This window comes from Aotus nancymaae, unplaced genomic scaffold (genome assembly GCF_030222135.1).
Source record: "Aotus nancymaae isolate 86718 unplaced genomic scaffold, 86718_ANA_hifiasm-v0.15.2.pri h1tg000092l, whole genome shotgun sequence".
Taxonomy (NCBI): Eukaryota; Metazoa; Chordata; class Mammalia; order Primates; family Aotidae; genus Aotus; species Aotus nancymaae.
In genome coordinates this window covers 5,268,994-5,293,814 of record NW_026988507.1, presented here as the reverse complement: position 1 = coordinate 5,293,814, position 24,821 = coordinate 5,268,994, and the positions used below count along the sequence as shown (strand labels likewise).

The window sequence follows — 24,821 nt, the reverse complement described above, 5'->3', positions numbered from 1 at the left end:
CATTTTTTCATGTATCGTTAAGAAAATGTGTGTTGGCTTAATATGAATATTCAATCATAAAACTACATACATTAATATAATCAGAAATCAGAAGTATAAGCATTTATCAACTAATCAAACAAACGAAAACAAACAGCATGTTCTATTTTTGTAACCAACAACTATAATGGTTGACCTTAAACAAATAGTTTGAAATGCATGTTGGAATTTTCATTAATAAAAGTCAGGATATGGCGGGGGTAGGAGGGGCTCCAAATAATAAAATGTCTCTACAATTTGGTGCTTAAAATTAAAGTATTAAAATTTATATATAACAAATATAAGTTCTGAAGAATATTCTAATTCATTTGTTTTCATTCCATGCTAGCAAGCAAACTTCTGATAATAATTTGCCTTCTAGAGTGAATTTTCTTTCAGAAAGAGTAGTAGTGATCAACTACAATAAGTATTCTGGTTTAGTTCATTGCTGTAATTTTCATTATAGATTAAAATTAAAATTGGCACTTGAGTTTATAATCAGATTAACACTTTTGGCTAGTGTGAAGCAGTCCCTCAGAACCTCATCAGCTGAGTTACCAGCTGTTTCGATACCAGCAAAATTGAATGAGTAAACCAGTCCAAACAGCCTTTCTCTTTATCATCTCTTCCTCTAACTGCAATACTGCTCAAAAATAAATAAAATATTCAAAAAATATCATATAAGGTAGAAACATTAAGCAAATGAAAATAATCATGATAATTGATGATAATGAAGATGAAGATGATGATGATGATGATGCTGTCATTCATAACTTTAATAGCCTGGTTGCCTTCCACTGTTGATCCTGCCTCAATACTTATAAATAGCATTCTCAACAACATCGTTTTACATATGTAGCAGATTTAAGAGTCAGTAATTTACCAGACTTTTATTTAAACCAATCCAAAATGTTATATCAGATTGAATGCAAACTGAATCCCTGTGCAATCTGTCAGCTAATATCAGAAACCCATGACTTAAATTCCTAAAAATCATTAAATTCATGAACCATCATAATTTATAGAACATGTGCCTGCCTTGACTAAAGTCTATTTCTTGACTAAAGCTACTAAAACTTGAATAAATAAAATGTTTGAATTTCTTTAAAGAAAAGAAAAAACTTGAGCTTTCACTGGTCTTATCCTTAAGAGTACATGAAAAGTTTCAACCGTACTTTTGTATACTAATACCAGTCATTAGTGTATGAGGTAGAGCTTAAATTAGCAAATTATTCACCTTAGCATTAAAGTTTATATATTTAATAATTAGGTAATTTTTCTTATTCTTAAATTATCCCATAGATAGTACCTGGTTATTTCTTAAACACACATATACTTACTATTTGCAGTGTTCATCTATTAAGGTAGTAACTATAAGGGCAAAAGAGAAATGTTTGTAAGTTTGTGTATATATATATCTATGTATAGAAAACTGTTTTCGATATCGTACCATTTCTTTTTATTATTATTATTGTACTTTAGGTTCTGAGGTACATGTGCAGATCATGCAGGATTGTTGCATATATACATATATGGCAGGGTGGCTTGCTGCCTTCATCCCCCCATCACCTACAAAATATTTGTAAGTTAATGTTTCCAAAGTGAAAACTGAATCACAAGCTTTCTTTTATTTATTTTTTTTTTGAGATCTGATCAAACATTAATATAGTCCCTATGAGGAAAAAAATTTCTTTCGAAAACCTGGTTATTTTTCTAACCACATATGTGTTACGGTTTTGACATGGCTCTAGTAAAACGATTAGCATAAAAAGAAGAAAACAAGATCTTGGTGAGATTTCTATTATATATCCTTAACATTTTATTCATAGCTATTAATTAGAAGGAATAAAAAATAATGATGTATAAAGTATTTTTACCTCTATAAAATGTGAAGGTTCTAAATTGTACAACCTCAGACTCCACAAGCAGCTTCTAACAGAATCTTTGCTGAATAGCCCAGGAAATAGTACATAGTGTCCCATCAATTATGCAGAGCTGAAGTACAGAAATGCACAATTTCATCTTCTACTTAATAGGCTTATTTGATCTGAAACATCAATTTTGGGAGTTTGTTCTGTTTTTATCCTTCTTTAATTATAATAATCAAATTACTCCAGAATAACAAGACACCAAAATATCAGTTATCATGATTAATCACCCTATCGAAACTGAGCTACATTTTTTTCTATGAGTATTTTCACTGCATGAAAGAAAACAGCATTATAAAGTACCACAGGGCATGGGGCACATTGTAATCAACTTTTCAAACCAGAGTTTCAGACACCAGCCTTCATGTCAGTCCCTGTCCCTGTTTCCCCAGGCCCCAAATCTGCCACCTCCTGGTTTCTGAGCCTGTTATGATCATGATGCCAGAAAATCAGAAGTCTTGCTGCTCAGAGATTTTATAAAAAAAAGAGCTCTGGGAATTTGTGCAGCCTCTAAAATAAATCATTTCCCATCCCCATGTTGGCCCAGTCTACAAAGTTGAGCTTCTGCTTCAGTTTCCCAGACTGGAACGCTACACTCTGCCCTGCATACCCATCTGCTTGGTTGAGGCTTTGATGTTCTGTCAGCATCTTGCCAAATCTCATTCTCTCTCCCTCTCTCTCTGCTGTCCCTCAGGAATTCATGAATTTTGCTTAAAAAGTGTCAGAATTCTAGATCTATCAAATGCTGCCTACATGACTTTAATCTGTGGGGGGACTGGACTTGCCCCTTTAACACATTAGACACCACACCCAAATCCCACTTATCCTTAAAACCCACCACCAGCCCCATTTTACCACCCTCTTGAAGTTTTTCCCACCATTGTGAGTTTTCTCTAAATTAAACTCACTGTTTAAATACTAATACTACCCCTGCATAAAGTACAGAAGATTCACTTACTGTCTAATCTCTGTACTTCACCTTACTGGGAGCTCTACAATCTCTAGTGCTAATTTAACAATTCCCAGGAGCCTCACATCTGACTCCACAATGCCTGTGTCTTTCCCATTTCAATAACAGATTTCTCCCTAATTGACCATTGCTAAACTAAGTATTACCTTCAGTTTTCTGCTCACTTTAATGAGTTCAACAAATATATGCTGAATATATCATAAATGTTCAGCATATATTACAAAATGATCATGTTGAGAATTCTGCAATGAAGATCAGGAATAATCCAGTACCATGAATTGTTTACCTCCCTGTGGCAGATTGCTAATTGTCCTCCAATAGCAATAACTCTCTTTCTCTTCTAAGTCATAAAACTCTCTACTTGTATCAGGGCGCACATGGTTTCCCAGCTAGAAACTGCATTCCCCTGTATCCTTTGCAGCTAAAGTGAACAGGTGACATAAATCCTGGCCACAGGGATGTTAAGTGATAGGTGTTACAATCCATATATTATTAAAAAGGAAACTGATTGTATAAAATATTTTTGTATAAATTTTTTTTTGGTATGGTGCTGTATTTATATTATTGTACTTTAGGTTCTGGGGTACATGTGCAGATTATGCAGGATTGTTGCATAGGTACATACATGGCAATGTGGTTTGCTGCCTCTATCCCCCATCACCTATATCTGGCATTTCTCCCCATGTTATCCCTCCCCAACCTCCCTACCCGCTGCAGCCCTCCCCTAGTCCCCCCCAACAGACCCTAGTGTGTGATGCTCCCCTCCCTGTGTCCGCATGTTCTCATTGTTCAACACCTGTCTATGAGTGAGAAAATGCGGTATTTGATTTTCTGTTCTTGTGTCAGTTTGCTGAGAATGATGGTTTCCAGATTCATCCATGTCCCTACAAAGGACACAAACTTACCATTTTCTATGGCTGCATAGTATTCCATGGTGTATACGTGCCACATTTTCCTTGTCCAGTCTATCATCGGTGGGCATTTGGGTTGGTTCCAGGTCTTTGCTATTGTAAACAGTGCTGCAATGAACATTTGTGTGCATGTATCTTTAAAATAGAATGATTTATAATCCTTTGGATATATACCCAGTAATGGGATTGCTGGGTCAAATAGAATTTCTATTTCTAGGTCCTTGAGGAATCGCCACACTGTCTTCCACAATGGTTGAACTAATTTACACTCCCACCAACAGTGTAAAAGTGTTCCTATTTCTCCACATCCTCTCAAGTATCTGTTGTCTCCAGATTTTTTAATGATCACCATTCTAACTGGCATGAGATGGTATCTCGATGTGGTTTTGATTTGCATTTCTCTAATGACCAGTGATGATGAGAATTTTTTCATGTTTGTTGGCCTCATATATGTCTTCCTTTGAAAAGTGTCTGTTCATATCCTTCGCCCACTTTGAACGGGTTGTTTGTCTTTTTCTTGTAAATCTGTTTTAGTTATTTGTAGATTTTGGATATTAGCCCTTTGTCAGATGGGTAGATTGCAAAAAATTTTTCCCATTCTGTTGGTTACCTGTTCACTCTAATGACAGTTTTTCTTTTGCTGTACAGAAGCTCTGGAGTTTAATTAGATCCTGTTAGTCTATTTTGACTTTTATTGCCAATGCTTTTGGTGTTTTAGTCATGAAGTCCTTGCCTATGCCTATGTCCTGAAATTGTCCCCCACTCTTCTTTTCCTTCAGACTGGAATGTCCTCAATGAGGACAAAGGGAGTATGGAGTCAGAAGACTGACAAAACCTGTATCCTTGAATAATTTCAGGTGGCAGCATTGCCCATCAGCCCTGAACCACCTGCCTACCTCTATATTGTTAGAAAAGAGGGACATAATCTTCTTTCTTATTTGAACATTGCATTTTAGGTCTCTTTGTTACAGGAACTTAGCCTATTCCCTAAGTAATCCATCTCCCTAAGTTTCCTGTGACTGGTTTTAATGTTCCCTGTGGGTCTCAGTCTCTAAAACGAAGACAAGAAATTGTTTCTGCATAAGGACAGAGAGTAAAAATTTTAGTCTTCTCAGGTCACATACACCTCTGTTCCATATGGCTTTGTTTTCTTTTTTACAACCCTTTAAAAATGTAAAAAACAGTCTTAGCTCAAGGGGCCATATAAAAATTAGCCCCAAAATTGGCCTTTTGGGCCACAGTTTTAACCAACCCCTGGAATCAACAAATATGGATATAATTTCCCTTAAAGAGAAATTCTTTTATGTCTTTAGTTGACTATGTCTAAAATGGAAGACCAAAACAGGGTGATAAGAGGTTTAGTTAAAGCAAGTACTAGATGTCATGAAAGCAGAAAAGACAGGAAGTGAAAATGCCTATTTACTAGTTTTCATCACTGGTGTTGATATGCCTATTTTGATGTGTATTCTTTCTTCTCTCATTGTGTGATATGTTTTCCAAGTGTAGGGATCAGTTTTGTAATTCTCCTTTTTAGCACAGTGATCTGCATGCAGAAAACAATCAATAAGTATAGCTGACAGTCTTGTTCATTGATGACTTTGCCACCTACTTCCATGCCTTTCATAACAAAGAGTACAATTGTCTGCCCAAGTAACTAAGTAAAAGTTACAGATTTGCTTTGCCCTCAACATTTCTTGGCATTGCCACCTATTTTAATAACATGATTTAAAATGTGAAGTAGATAACAACCACAATGAACTAAACTAGAACACATACCAAAACGTTTACAAATAGTGTTTTATATTGTTACATATTAACACCAAAAGACTCTCCCTTCCCCTTGGAAGATATTAACTGGTAGGTCTGCATGAGGACTGTAGCTCTATGAAGAGGACTGCAGCTCTATGTAATCCTTTCTAGCATTCTAAGATTAACATCTCCCTAGAAAAAGGAATAACAGAAGACCTAAATTTCTGACAGGTACAAAGGTAACAGTGTGGTTTGAGTATTTTCTTAACAATGTTATAAATTTCTAGGTTATCAGAAAAAATAATTACTAATTGAATGGCCAGAAACATATTCCAGAGCTAAATGTAAGCATCACACTTACTTTTTCTCAATTCCACCACCAGTTTTGGGGGTAGTTGTGAGTTGACCTACATAGAACATTCAGAACACTTAACAAATAAATGTTCTTGCTTTTTGTTATCTTTTGTTTTGTAACATTGCTTTTTTAAAATTCAAACAAAAAACTGGGTGTTCTACAAAGTGGTCTACAGATCAATTCTCACTATATTTTACGCTCTAAAACAGAGAACTGGGGATCAAAATCATCCTGGATTTATACTGTCATCAGAATTTAGCATCTCATATCCCATCTTCTTGACAGTTCTCTCTGTTTCATGACAGTCCACAGCTCTGATAGCTTTACTATACATTTTCATTATTTTTCCGTGTAGTACTTTGTGCTGCCTTAAGTTTTCTCTGTTTCTTGTCTAATTGCTTTATATGCCAGTCTTACACCCTCAGAAAGACTTATTTTAACCTCCTTAAGGGCAAAATTGTATATTATACCTCTCTTCTACTCCAATAACTATCAGCAATTATAACCCAAGACAGATAGAAAGGTTCAATAAATATTTGTTGAATGAAGTTCAATTAATTTTCTTTTCCAAGGCTTGGAAGACAAAACAATGTGCCTACCTTGCTGTGTAAGAATAACTTACTCCCCTCCTCTCCTATTTCTCCACTGAAGCAAGGTTTACAACCCTGGACTCACTGCACAGCTCTAGGCAATACCTGATAATCTCACACGCAAACACAATTTATGCTGTACAAAGGTTTATGGGAGGTCCTGGGAGGCACAGTCCATACTAATTACCAGGTCCAACTATCTCATTAGTCCAGGCTAGGAAAGTTGTTAGGATTTAAAATCCTATTGAAACGAAAATATCAGAGTGGAGTTTAAAACAAGCTGCTTCCTTCCATCCCAGCATTTCTGATTTGAATGCTAGTCTAAGTTATGTATTTCTTCTCCTTTGGTTTATATTTCACTTCCATAAAATTGTTTTCTTTCTGGCATTTGGATGATAAAATGGGCATTTATACCCAATACCACACTTAGATAGACATATTTCTGAATTACATACAGACATGTAAAAGATATAATCATTTCCATTTCTAATTTAGGAAATTAGGCCCAAACATCAATAATATATTTCCTATTTAAACACTAACATCCAATGACTCAATCACATATTCCCTCATTCTCATTCCTTCTCTCTCATATCTGTACAATCTTTCATTCACTAAACACAAGCTCTAATTTTGTTTTTCTTACCGATTTCTTATTTGTAGCATTTATGTCACTCTTTTCTCTTGTTTCATAAAGTATAAATATAGTAAAGATATAAATGCAATTTATAAATATGTGTATATACACATTTGTGGTTATATTTCCATGTATACATATACAAACACACGCATTCTTACTGTGGTCAATCTTCAACTCATAAATGTGTCTGTGTTCTAAAACATCATTGGTTGATCCATTTTTGGGATCTTGGCCTAATTTTTACACAGTGGCAATATTGTATATAATGGTTAGGTCCTCTGAAGATTCAGTCTACTAGATCATGCTGTGACTGATTTCAATTCCGTAGATCCTGGTTTCATTAATCCAATAGGGTAAACTTGGCAACACCTGACACCGTGGTGGGCAGAGAAGAAATCTGGAAGCCAAGATCAGGTAGAGGGATGAGATAACTGAATGAGCTGTAAGCTAGATACTGACAAAGAAAGCCAGACATTCCGTGTCTAATAGTGAAAGAAATAAAGGTGAACTTAGACCTGATCGAGTTGGAAAATCCAAGCAGAGGAAGAATATGTACAAAGTATGGAGGAAAACAAAACATGGCATATTCGTCAACATACCAGTATTTTATACACTGCTAGGGCATAAGGTATGTGGGGAGCGGAGTGGAAGGAGTCTAGACAGGTGGTTAGGAACAGATCATAGTTCTGTGATCAGTCTTTTCAGAGACACTGTGTTACTCAGAGAATTGCAGGACTGAGAGGAAACGAAAGCAGAAGAACTGGGCCAACAGATTGGAACACACAGAAAAACTATGACTCAGTCAGCATATAACAGTACGGGGCTTTTCTTAGGAACACCAGGAACCAGTCATTAGCACAGTGAATTCCAATTCTTTTCCCACACTAGGTGGGTGAGATCCCAAACTATTCTCTGTCCTTGTCAGAACTAGCTTGGGAACTGGGAATGGTTGGCACACAGGGCCTCAGTTATCCAAGCCTAGAATTGCTGACATAGGCCACCCTTTACAGCTTGGCCTCCAGGTGAAACCACACTCAAACTTCTCACTTAGAACCCCAAGAATGTTTCCTCAATAAAAAGCACCTGTAAAAGAAATAGAGACTTTCTCTCCTTGGGCCATATTAGGCTATATGAGCAAGAACAGGAGCCTGAAGTTCCGAAGGAATAAGTGGAAGAGGCTATAGAAGAAACTCAGGGATCCCAGCCCTAAGGGAGAAAAACTAGGATGTCCACAGTCAGAGGAAGGAAGAGAGAAAGTCCTGAGGCAAAGAAAAATCTCTAACTGGAGAGCCACTGGCATGAATGAAACCTCCTCAAATTCAAAGTATGCTTGGAGATATTAGCAACATCTGCTTATAGATCAGAGTCAGGGGTCTATGATGCTGAAGTTTAGGTGAGTGTTTTGGGAAATCTAGCACTAATTATGTTCTTTTGAAATATAACTATAGATTCTTCTACGTCTAGAAGAGAGACTTTTAAAACAAGATGAAGAAGGAGCATTGTATTTTGAGAGGAGGGGGGCATAGAGAACATGAGGTAGTCCTAACAGTAATAGATTGTGCTGTCCCTAGGAAGCAGATGCCACCCCATGGCAACCCCTACAGTCATAAACAGCAAACTGCTCAAGGGTTAGGGACCAGGCCTATTTGGCATCCACTGGATACCTAATATCTAGGAGAGTGCCTGGCACATAGTGAGCATTCTACCAATATTTGTTGAATGAATAACAAGAGTTACCATTTACTGACTGCTTACTATGTGAGGCACTTTCCTAAGTGCTTTCTTTGAGTTTACTACATTGGTACTATTAGTGTCCTTATTTTTCAGAAAGAGTAATTTATTTCTTCTAGGTCAGAGTTCCCGAATCTCTGCAATATTCACATAATTATAGAGATTATGCATAATTCTTTGTTGTGGGGAGTTTCTCTGCATATCACGTGATGTTTAGCAGCATCCATGCCCTCCCGTAGAACCCCATCCCTAATCATGGAGATCTAAAATATCTCCAGACAATGCTAAACATTCCCTGGGGGACAAAACTGCTCCCGGTTGATAACCACCACTTAAGTTTTCCAGCTGATAAGTGGTAGAACTAGGACTTGAGCTCAGATAGTCTACTCCAGAGACTTTGCTTTTAACCTCTATGCTACAGCTGCCAAATGAACGTATGACAGCTAGCACTTAGTGACAACTTACTATAAGCCAGGCACCATGCTGCATGATTCCTATATAATCTCATCTAGAAGAATAATTCAAACAAAGTTTTTTTTCCTTCAGTTGATTCATATCTGCCAGATCCTTTTCCAAATACTTTTGCAGGACTCAGAACTATATTTTGGTTTTCTGATAGCTAAGGCCTTGACTTTTCTGTCCCATTTTTCGTAATAGCAATGTACCTTACTGAACTAAAAAAAAATAGCTTTAATTTCTACATTAAATCAATTCTGATTTCTTTGTGGCTTAAAGACTTACATAGTGCCAGTTTTAGTATAATACTCTAAAATCATCTTAAAGTAGAAATACAAATCACCGGAGAATAGCTTTCTAAAAATATGAGCTATGGCCTTTGTGAAACCCACACGGGGGATTAATTGATTGTAATGTTGCCAACACACTTCATGGAAGAATGGACTCTAATAACATCAACAAACCACAATCCATAGAGTTTACGTCTCTCACTTTTAAAATTTATCTACAAACTGAAGTCCAGGGGGTTTAATTTCCAATCCTACCTGTCTCTTAGTATTTAGAAGATGCATCATGAAAATACCCATTATTAAAGCTAATAAACCCCACGAGAAATACAGCAACGAAATTTGGTATTGTGGTGTTCCCCAACGCACAAAACGGTGTCTGAAATTATGTCAACAGAGGATGCTTTGAAAGGTGAGTAATAATGTCAATATGAATTACTTAGGTAATATACAAATTGTATCAGTACTCTGCCACACAAATGTACCTACATTTGAAATAAGCATTTTTTTAATAATTGTGTACACTCTAGAGTCAGTATAGACTAAATTTTGATGCCAGTTCCATCATTTTCTAGTTTAAACAAATTAACCACTCTGGACCTTGGTTATTTTGGTTCCCATCTATAAAATGGGAATAATAATAATAGAACACAGGGTCATAGGACTAGTATGTATAAACCACTTAGAACAGTGCTTGAAACATAATGAATGCTGTATTAACAGACCTCTCACACATGTAGAGAAACACATACACATTTCGATAATTTTTATTCAAATTAGTGTGTTAGTACAACATGGATAAATAAATAGCCAAGCCCTCAATGCCAGGTAACTAGACATGTCTACTGCTCTTCTAGCAAAACTAGAATACTGACATTTTTATTATGAGTATAGAAAAGTCATGGGAAAAGTAGAACACTTCTCTAATATAAATGGATATAAACAGTCATTTCATCATGCAGACTATCAGGTTTTCATAGCCACAACTGTGAGTTCACCAGCTAAGTGAGAATACATCGAACTACGACATTTTCTTCTGCTGGTCTAGAAGCCTAGCTTCAGCATCTGAGAAGGAGGAGGACCTGATGACTACAAGATGGCAATTTACAGGGTGTAATGAGGGGGTTTAATTTTGTGCATCTCCCACACCTCCCTACACACGCTTCAATCTGTGCCACATGGGTGAATTTATATTACATCATTCCTGTTCTCATATGAGCTTTGTAAAATTCTCTCATTCCTTTATACTATCTGTGAAGTACTGTTATATACCACTGTACTAATTATGCTTCCACAGCATATTTATGTGCCCCTTGGTAACCTTGGAAACCCCAACCAAAAATTATAAAGAAAATTAAAGCATTATAGTCATTATAGAAAGAAATCAGTCTACATTTATATCTTCATGCTGCTTATAATAATGGTGATAAATAAAAACAAAACTGTATTGGAAGAAACAAAAATGACCGGTGTATACAAATGATATGCAATAGAACTCATTAAAAAAGAATTATTTGTAACAATGACTCAGATCAATGGTTTAAATATCCATAAGATTTCTCTTCATTAATATTAATTAAGAATATGTGCATTTGTATATAAAGCCAGGAAAATTCTGCACTATCCTAAGAATAATAACAAAAATGCTTTCCAAAAAGGGCTCTCAGTTTTATGCAGAATTACTAATATGAAATGTGATGTAATTATCTAATTCCAAGATTTTTTTCTATTAGAATTTTTTTCTAATTTCTAGAACAACTTAGTGAAGTAGTCCCTTGAGGACTATCATTCCTTCAAGTTTGTTGTCAAGGCTACGATCATAGAGTTTTGGTAATGACTCCACTGAAAAAGACCATAAGAATGCTGTTCTTCACATCCATGGTAACACTATTTGCTGCCATCTGGGAACACAGCTTTGGATTGCTTTTCTGTCAGTTGAGCTTGGTTACACTGCTTAACCCAGGCTTTCTCAGTTCTTCCCATGACCATTGTCACAACTTGTGAGATAGATGCCTCAGGTCAGGTTTCCATTCTAATTCTCAGAATTCAGTGTTATCTAATTGTTACTACCCTTTCGACCTCATCCCGGGCCACTCTCCCACAAGCAAGCTGCATTCTGCCCACACCAAACCACTTGCAAGCCTCCAAATGCATCAAGTTCTTGAACTCCCCATATTTTTGCAGATGCTGTCCTTCTGCCTGCAATGTCCTCCCATATTTCATTGGCCTGTCAAACTAGCACCTAAATGCTTTCCAAGTTCCAGCTCAATCAAACACCTTGCTTGATTGAGGAGGCAGTCCTAAAGACTCCAACAAGTTGACAGAGTTGGTGATTTATTCCTCAGAGTGTCAGTATATTGAGTGCTGTCTCCACAAGCTTACTGTATTGCAAGTTATTTACTCGATTTCATGTCAATCTCTCTTACTACACTGTGAGTTCCTTGAAGACAGTACTCAAGATTTATCTACTCCAATTTAGCCCATTTCCAGACATAATTTATTTATTTATTTTTATTTTTTATAAGCCTACAGCACCCGGTATTCCCCGGCAGTCTCCCATCCAGTACTAACCAGGCCCGACCCCGCTTAGTTTCCGAGATCAGACGAGATCGGGCGCGTTCAGGGTAGTATGGCCGTAGACCCAGACATAATTTAAAACTATAAATGTGAGTAGATTAGTAATAGCCTCCATTTACTGAGAATTTATGTACCAAGACTTTACATTTTTTATCTCATTCAACAATCCTAAGAGGAAATGACAGGTAACAAAAATCAGATTTGTAATCATCATAGACGGTGGTCTCCCCAGTGACAAATGGACAAATGAAGAAATAAATGACTGAATGACAAATAAAATATTTCAACTATACTGAAATATTGGGACTTGTGATCATTCACCACCCATTGACTCTCTTTTCCATTTTCCACCACTTCCACTCTCAATAGCCCACCTCCGGACTGTTGAAACAGTCTTCTGGTCTCCCTACATCCAATCGTTGCCTTCTCAAATCCATTCTCCAAAAGTGTTTATTAAACTGTATTTGCATGAATGCATTCCTAAGAGTCTGTAGGTGACCTATAAAAATCGTAGTACTTTGTGACTTGTTACGATAGTACCTTTTAAAATATTAGTATTAATACATTCTAGAATATTTTTAAAAATCACCCTCCAATGAAGGACTATCATGAAATTTCAGAGCCTGCCTTTGTGTTTTTGTTTATAATTTCATTGACCCCAGCAATACTATTTTAATTGTCACAGACAAATGCAAAAAGATTCAGATAAATAACACTCATAAATGATGGCTTTGAGCCAAGGGACAGGCAAGTTATTAATATATCACTTTCTTCACTATAAGAAGAAAGATTTTGTGGTATTCACAGCAAAGTGGTAGGAGAATTGAGTAATCCATCAGTACATGAATCGGTTTTAAAAGATCCTGCATCCTAGAAATACCATTTGACCCAACAATCCTATTATTGGGTATATACCCAAAGGAATATAAATCATTCTGCTATAAAGATACATGCATGATATGTTCATTGCAGCACTATTCACAATAGCAGACCTGCGATCAACCCAACTGCCCATCAATGATAGACTGGATACAGATGTGGCATATATACACCGTGGAATACTATGCAGCCATAAAAAGAAACACGATCATGTCATTTGCAGGCACATGGATGGAGCTAGAAGCCATTATCCTCAGCAAACTGACCCAGGAACAGAAAACCAAGCACCACATGTTCTCACTTATAAGTGGGAGCCAAATGATGAGAACACATGGACACACTGCAGGGAACAACACACACTGGGAACTGTTGTTGGGGAGGGAGAGCATCAGGTAGAATAGCTAATGGATGCTGGGCTCAATACCTAGGTGAGGGGTTGATATGTGCAGCAAACCACCATTGCACATGTTTACCTGTATAACAAATCCTGCACATGTATCCAAGAACTTAAAAGTTGAAGAAAAAAATTAAATTACATATAAATAAACAAAAAAATAATCTGTATCCTAGCAATCACCACCATATTTATATTGTAAGCAACAATTTAGGTTTTCACCAACATATCATTCACTATATTAAACTAATGTTGTTAATCTGTATTTACAGATTTGTCTATATTAATATTTAAATTATAAATTTGCTTTTATTTAAAGTAAATGTGCAAGGAATTTATACTTTGTTTTATATTTATGTAATTTAACAATATAAATAATTCAGGTATAGATATATAATGTGAGGAATCTTTTACCCCTTTAAAAAAGATTTATACCATACACTTAGTTGAGATATACTGACTAAAGGCCCTTTTTAAAGGGCCGCTATAACCAAAAAGTTAAATTCCATACTGGCTGAGAGTAGGTACAAAATGCATATGTATTGCTTTGAAGTTGATTTGTACTTTCCTAAGCAAGTCTCTTTTTCTCTCAAAATGCTATAATATATGCTGTATTGATTGGTTCTTAACAAATCCTGAGTAAACAAAGAAACATAGGCATTTCCTAACCAACAAAAGTTTCAACCATTTTTGGCTAAATATCTATAGTTTAAAACAAATTGTACTATGAGTAAATCAAAAGTCTATAGGACATGTTGCAATTCATTTTCTTTCCTTTTCTCCTAAGGTGGAAATAAGTCAAATACATGGAGAAGTTATATCTTTTAAAAGCTGAAAATGTTTTCCTATGGTAGTTATGTGTCTGAATTTGAAGAGATAACAAGTAGTTTTGTAAAACACTATGGCAGGTAGACCCCTATATTTGCTATTTTTAATATTCAGAAAATAGTGTTCTTTTTTGTTTGTCATAATCACCCACTGAGGAAAACTATAATTATTTTATTAAAATTCAACAGTTTAAAATTCAGTAGACTGATGCATACCTTGTGCTCTGGGCTATATCTCAGAAACCTTTTAGTTAAAATACAATGGATAGAAGAGAACAGAAATTGGCAGGCTATGTGGTATGGCATTTCAAAATTGCTCCAATTTCCTTGATTACCAGAAGTAATTGAGCTTCTTTAAGTGTACCCCATGGTCCTTTTCACATGCCTTATTTCTAAATCATGTAAATCAACTTTCTATAGATTAAATCCTTAAATATCACATGCTTTCAAGAATCTAATTGACCAGTAATCCTATTTACATATTTCTGCACAAAAGAACAGCATAGGCTCCCTGTCCCAGACATATTACCTTCCACTATGTAAAACTGTAAAGCTAGGCAAGATATGGAAAGTAACTATTTGTAGGCATTGGAAAACAATCACATAGCTATGATCCTTGAAAGAACTCTGTCTTTCTACCTAGGAGCACTTTTCACACTTTAAGCCACAGAGAAGCAGAAGAAAAATGGGTAAAAGAGGAGCTCTAGGAATCTTGCATAGGGTTCCCCCAAGAACTCTATAAATTTCCCAAGTATGGCCAATGGCTAAGCTATGCATGTGCAGTGCAAGACTCTAGTTGACTGGCAGTGAACATCTCCTGGGGCTATACGCTGAATAGAGATTCCAGGTCTCAAAGTACAGGGACACACTGGATTATGACCATCCAGAGTGGATCGACCTCTCTGAACACCCAGAGAATTCACTCCCATAAAGATCATGCCTTAGGAGTGAAGCCACTCTCTCCTAGCCACCTTAACAAATCCTAAACCAAGCTTGAAGAGGATAAGGATAATCTTCCACTAAAATGACTGCCTGACAGGAAAAAAAAAAAAAAAAAAAAAAAAAAAAACAGCATTCTTCAAAGGAAGATAACAAAATCAAACAGAATGCAAAGGGCTTACAATAACCAAAACAACTTTGAAAGAAATGAATGGAAGGAGGGGAAGGGAAGGGAAGAAAGGGGAAGGGGAAGAAGGGGAAGGGGAATGGAAGGGAGAAAGGGAAATTGAAGGTTTTTATATTACCTGATTTCAAGATTAACTATAAGTTCATAGTAATCAGGATATTATGGTATTGGAATAGCTCAGAGAGTCTAGGAACAGAGGCATGTCTACATGTTCAATAGATTTTGACAAACCACCAAATAAATTCAACAAGGAAAAGACACTGTTTTCAATAAACCATGCTGGAACAATTGGATATACTTACAGAAAAAAATAATCCTTGGACTTCATCTCACACCATAAAAACAAAAATTAATTCAAATTGTTTTATAAATCTCAATATAAAAGGTAGAATCTACAAAACTTCTAGAAGACAGCACAGAAGAATATCTCTGAAAACTTGGTATAGGCAAAGATTTATCAGAGCACAGAAAGCAGCAGCTATAAAATTAAAAATAGATAAACCAGATTTTATCAAAATGGAAAACTTCTGTTCATCAAAAGATTCATTACGAAAATAAATAACTGTTCTGGATTGAATAGTATCCCACCAAAAATTCATGCCCACTGGAACTTCAGAATGCGATTTTATTTGTTATTAACAAGATGAGATCATACCAGTAAGCCCTAAATTCAATGACTTTTTTTTAAGAAGGCCATATATACAAGCAGACACACAGAGACAGACAGACACACACACACACACACAGAGGGAAGAGGGCCATGGAGATGGAGGCAAGAATTGAGATGATGCAGTACCAAGAAATGCCAAAAATTACCAACAGACACCAGAAGCTAGGAAGAGGCAAGAAAGGATTCTTTAGATGGAGCCTTGCAAACACCTTGATTTCACACTTCTGGCCTTCCATGAGAGAATAAATTTTTGTTGTTTTAAGTGTGTGGCAATTTGTTACAGCAGCCCTAGGACACCAAAACTTCTGTTCATCAAAAGACTTCACTCAGAAAACAAATAAACAAGGTACATATGAAAGAAAATATTTTATTTGGGGGATGGCAGGGGTAACTTGTAACTAGAATATGAAAAAAAAAACCTCCAAAAATTCAACAATAAAAAAGTTAATAAAAAGTAGAAAAATAATTAAACAGAAACTTCACAAAGGAATATATAGGAATGGCAAATAAACACATGAAAAAGTACTTAACATTATTTATCATCAGAGAAATGCAAATTAAAGCCAGAGGAGACACCACTACACTCATTAGAATGACAAAATTAAAGAATCAATTGCAAGGGAAAATGTGGAACAACTGGAACTCTCAGAAATTGCTGGTGGGGATATAAAATGGTAAAACTTAGGATAACAGTGACTAATTTTTTTTTTTTTGGTACTTCAGGTTCTGGGGTACATGTGCAGGTCATGCAGGATTGTTGCATAGGCACATACATGGCAATGTGGTTTGCTGCCTCCATCCCCCTGTCACCTACATCTGGCATTTCTCCCCATGTTATCCCTCTCCAACCTACCCCACTGTCCCTCCCCTAGTCCCCCGCAACAGACCCCAGTGTGTGATGCTCACCTCCCTGTGTCCATGTGTTCTCATTGTTCAACACCTGCCTATGAGTGAGAACAGGCGGTGTTTGATTTTCTGTTCCTGTGTCAGTTTGCTGAGAATGATGGTTTCCAGATTCATCCATGTCCCTACAAAGGACACAGTCTCATCGTTTTTTATGGCTGCATAGTAATCCATGGTGTATATGTGCCACATTTTCCTTGTCCAGTCTATCATCAATGGGCATTTGGATTGGTTCCAGGTCTTTGCTATTGTAAACAGTGCCACAATTAACATATGTGTGCATGTATCTTTATAATAAAATGATTTATAAACCTTTGGATATATACCCAGTAATAGGATTGCTGGGTCAAATGGAATTTCTATTTCCAGGTCCTTGAGGAAGTGCCACACTGTCTTCCATAATGGTTAAACTAATTTACAGTCCTGCCAACAGTGTAAAGGTGTTCCTATTTCTCCACATCCTCTCCAGCATCTGTTGTCTCCAGATTTTTTAATGATCGCCATTCTAACTGGCATGAAATGGTATCTCAATGTGGTTTTGATTTGCATTTCTCTATCCTATAAGCCAGCAGTTCTACTTCCAGGTATTTACTAAGAAAAGAAAAAGGATATGTTCAGAAAAGATTTGTTCTGTGCCACTATAGCAAAATATCTGAGACTGAATAATTTATAAAAAACTGAAATGTATTTTCTCATAGTTCTGGTGGCTGGGAAGTTCAAGATTAAGGTACCAGCGGGTTTGGCTGCCTGGTGAGAGCTGTTTTCTGCTTCAAAGATGATGGCTTAGCCTGGTGCGGTGGCCCATACCAATACTCCCAGCACTCTGAGAGCCCAAGACAGGCAGATTACTGTGCCCAGGAATTTGAGACCAGCCTGGGCAACACGGTGAAACCCTGGCTCTATGAAAAATACAAAAATTAGCCAGGTGTGGTGGTTCACACCTGTGGTCCCAGCTACCTGGGAGGTTGAGGTGACAGGATCGCTTGAGCCTTGGAAGTGGAGGTTGCAGTGAGCCATGATCGTGTCACTGCACTCCAGCCTGGTTGACAGAGTGAGACCCTGTCTCAAAAAACAAAAAAGACAGCACCTTGTTCCCTCCCTCTGGAGGGAAGGAATGCTGTGACTTCGTGTGGCAAAAGGTGAAAGGGCAAATGAGTAGAATGCCACATGAAGCCTATTTTATAAAAGTCTTAATCTCACTCACAAAGGAGGAGCCCTCACAGCCTAAACATCTCTGAAAGATTCCATCTCTTAATATTACCACATTAGTGAGACCTGAATTTTGGAGAGGACACATTCAAACAATAGCAAATTGGAAACATTCGTATGTCTATCAACAAAAGAAGAGAAAAACAAGTTGGGATATATTTATACAATGACTTATTACTTAGCAATAAAAAGGGACAAACTTCAGATGTATAACAACATGGATGAATCTCAAAAACATTATGGAGAACAAAGGATATACAAAGAAACTACTGACTGATGCCATTTAGACAAAGCACTACAACACAAAAAACTAAGCATTGTTATAAAAATCAGCCCCTCGAAAGTGGGGGATGGGGAAGGAGGAGTGGCAGGGTCACCTGGAAAGAGGCACAAACATGCTTGAATTTTTTTTTATATGAGAAATGTTGGAGTACCTAGAGTGAAGAAATATGGCACATACAGGTTTGAGCTATGTGCTTAGTGTCTGTGCATTTCACTGTATATAAATTAAAACTCAAAGAAATTTTAACAGATGAGCACAAATATAAGCACACTAAATTTTAAAATCCAGTTCTAAATTTTAGATAAATCACTAATTTAGTAGGAAATAGTCATTTCTGGAGATCTGATCACAATAAACCTCCATTTTCCTTTTTTCCAGTTAGTAAAGGATAATGCCCTGGAAGAGTTTATTATTGTGTACAATTAATATAAAAGGAATCTAATTTTTTTAATTATAATGAATAACTATTCTATTATCTTAATTCCAGAAAGCTGCCACATAATTCCAGCCTATTCCCTTGCTGAATTTTTTTACACGCCCTCTAAATCCTTTATATTTTCCATTCCAAAATGGAATAATGAGTCCCAAAATTCCAATAAAGTTTCCTCAAACTAGGATAAGCTTCTCTTCTTTATAAACTAAAAGAATTCAAAGTATTTGACCACTTATAACTTTAGAAATTGTCATTAAGTAATACAGGCTCCAAATTTCATTCTAGAAACTCTAGCCTTCCTTTATATTTTTATACATGTCATCACAAATGAACATATGTGTAAAAAGATAGTGCCCATTAACTAAGTATAGCCTTTGCTAGTCAAGTATTATAATTCCTGACTTAAAGTTCACCAAGCATATGGGAGGGGACAGGAGTGGTGAACAGCATTTAGAACTGTGCTGTATAATACAGTACAGTACAGCACACAGCTAGATCAATGCACCAGTCATATAAAGACTAAAGTATCAAAATTAAATACAATTTATAAATTCAGTTCTTCTTTAACATTAGTCACATTTCAAGTGCTCAATAGTCACATAGGGTTAGTGGCTACCATATTGAACTGGATGTTTCCATGACACTATTCTTGGAATAGTTGGACAGCTCTGACTAACGAGAAGCTGTGTGAAAGGCAGTCCTAAGGTAAAAATCTTCATTTTAAATTCAATGGAAACTCAGTATTCTGAAGTGAAGGAAATGACCCAAAACTAACAATTAAGATTTGGAACTTTGTGAACCAGAGATTTGTCATAAACACATGTGCACGCGCGCGCGCACACACACACACACACACACACAGTACTAAGGCAAAAAACCAGAGGTCAATCAGTTTTATTATTGACCTCTGGTCAATCAGTATCTACTCTCAGGTCACATGAGAGTTATCCTAAAGAGCCTGAAGCAGCAAAATTCAATTTGCCTCCACTTCCAAGGAAAATCTTTGAGCCAACGTGTACATTTTATTCGACTGCCTAGTCTCTATTCATGTCAAAGATTTAATCTTGAAGGTTTTCAAAATTCAAGACTTTAGATTAGAAAATGGCTTGCACTCCACACTAAGGCAGTGCTCATTCTGGACTTATGAAAATGCTAATATAATAAAAATGGACTTGGAACATTTACACCAGGAACACTAATAACCATATGGACTAATGACTGGAGTACATCCCTTGAAGTTACTGACTTGGCCATGCACATGATTTAAGACATTTAAGAGACAACTTACAGGCCAGACGTCTGTGAAAATGTTCACATAGCATCTGTGGTTTGTTATGCAAGTATATATTTAGAGATTATTGACCCCCAAAGACCACAAAAGTTTCTTTAGAGCCATCATAGTTAATGATGCATTTACAATAAGGAAAAAATCCAGCATTGCCAGACAGTCTATGGTGTTAGCATCAACATGGATGCTCTGTTTATATGAAGATTCTTGACTCCACAGATGGGAATGGCTTCTCTAGTGCCACTGTGGTCTAATCATATCAAACCCTGCTAAGAGAGTCCTCCATTTATGGATCACTAGCAATATTGATCAGCACGACTCCTCTGGAACCATTATCATTTGTCATGTCAATATTGTTGCTACTGCACCCTACTGCATTTTAAGTTGCTGCAGTAGTGGGGTAGCTCAGGTTCCAGGTGAAAAAATTCCAATTTTCTTCCAAACTCTCCCCTTTCAGACAATATGCAAAAACATTATGATATTTCATTGTAAGCAACTGAACCCACTAAGATGATCAATTCAAAATAAATCCTAAAACATATTATTTTCTAGTTTTTTTCCAAGCCAACAGCATATGTGGTTTGTTATGCAAGTAGTATACATATCTGTACTTGCCAATTATTAAGCTGTCCAAATGATCTTTCAATTTCTATTTGAGCTCTCTATGTATGATACATACAAATGTTATATATTTTTTAAATTATACAACCTTCCAAAATTAAAAACAACCCAACCATACACTGTGGCATTCTGAGATTTCATAAACAATAATGCTCTGAAGCCAGTGTCGGCCACAGGACTTTTGAAAGTGGCTTTTGAAGCTCAGAATACCTTGTGAGAGTGTCACAGAGAGCAGCTGATTAATACCTGGCAACATTTTCTCCCATACTATATGATGCCTGATACCAGAATTCAGAGTATTACATAACATTCTATGCTTCCAATAGCTCCGAGGACGACAGGCCAGGACAGAAAAAGGACCACAGTAATGGGCAAGGGACTCATTATTACCATGCACAAAGCAACAACTCACCCCATGCCAACCTCACCGTGCAGTAAGGAAGCAAACAGGATCAAAAGTAGAATATTTGAACCTTCATTCTCATGAAGTAAGGGTATTAGATTATTGTCTGACTATATGTGTGTTTTTCTTCTATTAATAATCCTATCTTCCAAACCAAGGTGAACATTCCTTAAGTCTTAAAATCATATATCCCATTACTATTTATTGTTCAACTCTGCTGAGACTAACACAGTAGATTTAGCACAGTGGACTTATTTCTATTTTCTTTTGTGTAACAGGGATAATATTTCATAAATTATTAATGTGCCCTTCTAAATGCAGTCACCTTAGCTAGCCTAAGCAGTCTTCTGCCTGAGAGAAAGATTTTGGCTCAGTACAGAAGAAATGGAAAAAAAAAAAGGCCTTGTACTCCTTCTACAAATGACAGCAAGGGAGCAGAAAAGAGAAGCAAGAAGTCAAAAAAAAATTTTTTTAACCCACTCCATGCAAGACTAGATAGGGTTGTGAAGAAAATAAGCAAAGAGAAGAGATATTTTTTTCTCTCTTGGGCTGTTGGCCTGGAGAGAGGGAGCTGTGTTAAATAAGTGTCAAAGAGAGTAGAAAACTTTGGGAGGCTGCAGCAGGCAGATCACTTGAGACCAGGCGTTCGAGACCAGCCTGGCCAACATGGCAAAACCTCATCTCTACTGAAAACACAAAAATTAGCTAGGTGTGATGGTGCACGCCTGTCATCTCAGGTACTCGAGAGGCTGAGGTACGAGAATTGCTTGAACCTGGGAGGCAGAGTTTGCAGGGAGCCAAAACTGCATCCAGTCTCGGTGACAGAGCAAAACTTAGTCTCAAGAAAAAAAAAGCAGAGAAAGACTTGCCCACTTTGTGTTGACTCAGGACGATGATGGCTTTGTGGGCTACAACTATATGAACTTAGGGCATAGCTACATTAAATTAAACACTAAGTGCAGCAAGCTAAGGAGAAGGGATGTCTTGAAATTTACCTGTCCCAATGTTTGGCTGGGGACCCTGCCAGAAAGGACACTGGAGAGGCGGTGAGGTGGCTTTACACAAAGCAATGCAGAGGGACCAACCTCCCAGGTGAGACTCATATGAGTTAGCACCAGACCCCCTAGGCTCTATAGTACCAGTGGGAGCCAAGATAAGGCAGTCAGCCAGGAGGTTGATCCCTCTGCATCACTAGCTCCATCTGATGGAGCTAACAAATATCCAGTAAACAAGTGACAGTGCCCATAGAAGCTACAAGTGCCAGCAGAACACACAGCAATAGGTGGGCAAAGTATATCAACTGCCACAGCAGCAGACAGACCAGCATAGGACAAGACCCTCTTCCCCACCCCCATCCCACCTGGATGGAAACCAGAGAATACTCCTCCCAAAGATCTCAAGTCTTTCTTTAGTTATGAGGTTATGAAAACCCACCTCTCTCCTCATGAACTGTCATCACTTCAGAAAAAAAAAAAAGAGAGAGAAGGGGCAGGCTATTTGAGAAACTAGGCTTTTTAATCAATAGACTGATCACTATTTCCCATCTAAAAAGAGCTCATGCTTTAAGCAGTGGCCACTGGACCAAAAATAAATCACTTACTAAAAATATATTATAATTTTTTAAGACAAGAGTCACAAACCAGTAATCCCCCAAGTGGCCCATCCATCTACAGACATGTAAATTTGAATAGCTCTAAGTGACCCCTGTACTTCCCACTCATCCACTGACCTCACTACCCCTTATAATCTCATATCAGGTTGAGTGAACTCATTATATTACTTGCCTGGGCCATGTAAGCAATGTTGCTGTGACAACCTGCTTTAATAATTTAAGATTATTTAGGTCTGTTTCTTTCCATTGAATTTACACAATGGGAAGCAGGAACTCAAATTTTAAAAGGTTTTTAAAATTAGATGTATGTAGGATTTTTAAAACAAAACACAAAATACTCGAACCACAAAAGAAAAAAATTATAACGTGGACTCCATTAAAATTAAATATTCCTGCTCATCAAAGGAATCCATGAAGAAAATAAATAGACAAGCTACAAACTAGAAGAAAATATCCACAAAATGAATATCTAACAAAGGACATGTATTCATAATAAATGAAAAAATATTACAAACCAAAAATAAAAAGATGTAAATCTCATTTTCAGAACAACTAAACAGACATTTCACAAATAGAAAATATACAATAGTTAGTTAATACATCATATCAGGGAAATACAAATTAAGTCCAAAGGAAATATCTCTTCACACCCATGAAAATGGATCAAATCAGAAAGACTGCAAGAAACACTCAGAACTCTCATGCATTCCTATATGAGTATAGAATGGTATAAAATAGTACAATCACTTTGGTAAACTGTGTGGAAGTTTCTTAAAAAGTTAAATACACATCTACCCCAAAATTCCTCTCACAGACATTTATCTAAAAGGAATAAAAGTATAAGGCCAAAAGAAACTTGTAGATGATATTTATGACAGCTTTATTCACAAAGGCACCCTTGGCAACAGTGATAATATAGATGTCAATGTTAAAGAGAACAGCCAAAGGTATCAGGAAACATAAAGTGCAACTTAGGAGGAGAGTGGTGGATCCCGGTGAAAGAATTAGAAGAAACAGACAAATACAATTTTGCTCTTGGGACTAATTAGGAAGATGTGGGAGTTCAAGATTATCTTACATATAGTATACTTAAAATATCTGTATTATATGCAAATACCTAAATAACTATGAATGAAACTAAGCTAGAGTGCATTTTATATTAATACATTTTATATTAATCAAGTAATTCGACACTTACTTGTTTGTTCAAAGAATCAACAAGAGAACTCTAAATAGTTATTGCTTTATAACAAACACCTGAATCCATCTGGTCAACACACTACTATACTGGAAACAGTAATGACATCTTCTTGGGTTAGTCTTCCAAACCCACCCAACTACTATGATCCCTCTGCCATAAATCAAGAGGAATAAATAATTCATAACCATAAATAAATAGTAATTGTTAAACTTCAGGGAGAATTTGGTACAGAATTTAACAAAGTCATTTCTATCCATTTCCTTCCAGACTAATAATGAAATATTAAATGTACTAAAACCTCAGACAAGCCAAAATTTGGACTCTTTGTTTATGATTGCATGTCAATAACAAAATATGCACATATAAAAAATAGATAGATGAGGATAGATGAAGTCAAATATGATCTTGTTTCATTCTTTTTTAGCATCCTGCTTAGGTCTTTGCTGTCATTTTTACTTTTTACCAGTAATTTTTTAAATTTACAGCGATAGCTAAAGATAGAATTAAACTATAGCTCTAAAAATGCTTAACCAGTGTATCTGGAGGAGGGAATAGTAGCCAACGAACATTTATAAACCCCATTCCTCCTACAGAGGGATGATGTGCCATGTGCGAAATGGCCTATTTCAGTTTCCAAGGTTGGCAACAATCTGCACCAGTGAGACCAAGTTCCAGAGCCAGCAGTGCCCAGGTCTTTTCATGCGTCACATACTGACAGCTGAATCTGTTTTGTAGAGTCTTATGCCATATCTTGTTCTTC

The 24,821-nt window shown here is 36.6% G+C and overlaps 1 protein-coding gene and 1 pseudogene across 5 annotated transcripts in view; both read right to left on the bottom strand.

The window, feature by feature from the left end:
• NELL2 (neural EGFL like 2) overlaps window positions 1–24,821 on the bottom strand; it is a 428,916-nt gene that overhangs the window by 313,868 nt on the left and 90,227 nt on the right. The gene's annotated exons all lie outside the window — the stretch shown is intronic.
• LOC135271826 (5S ribosomal RNA) lies at window positions 12,159–12,276 on the bottom strand (annotated as a pseudogene).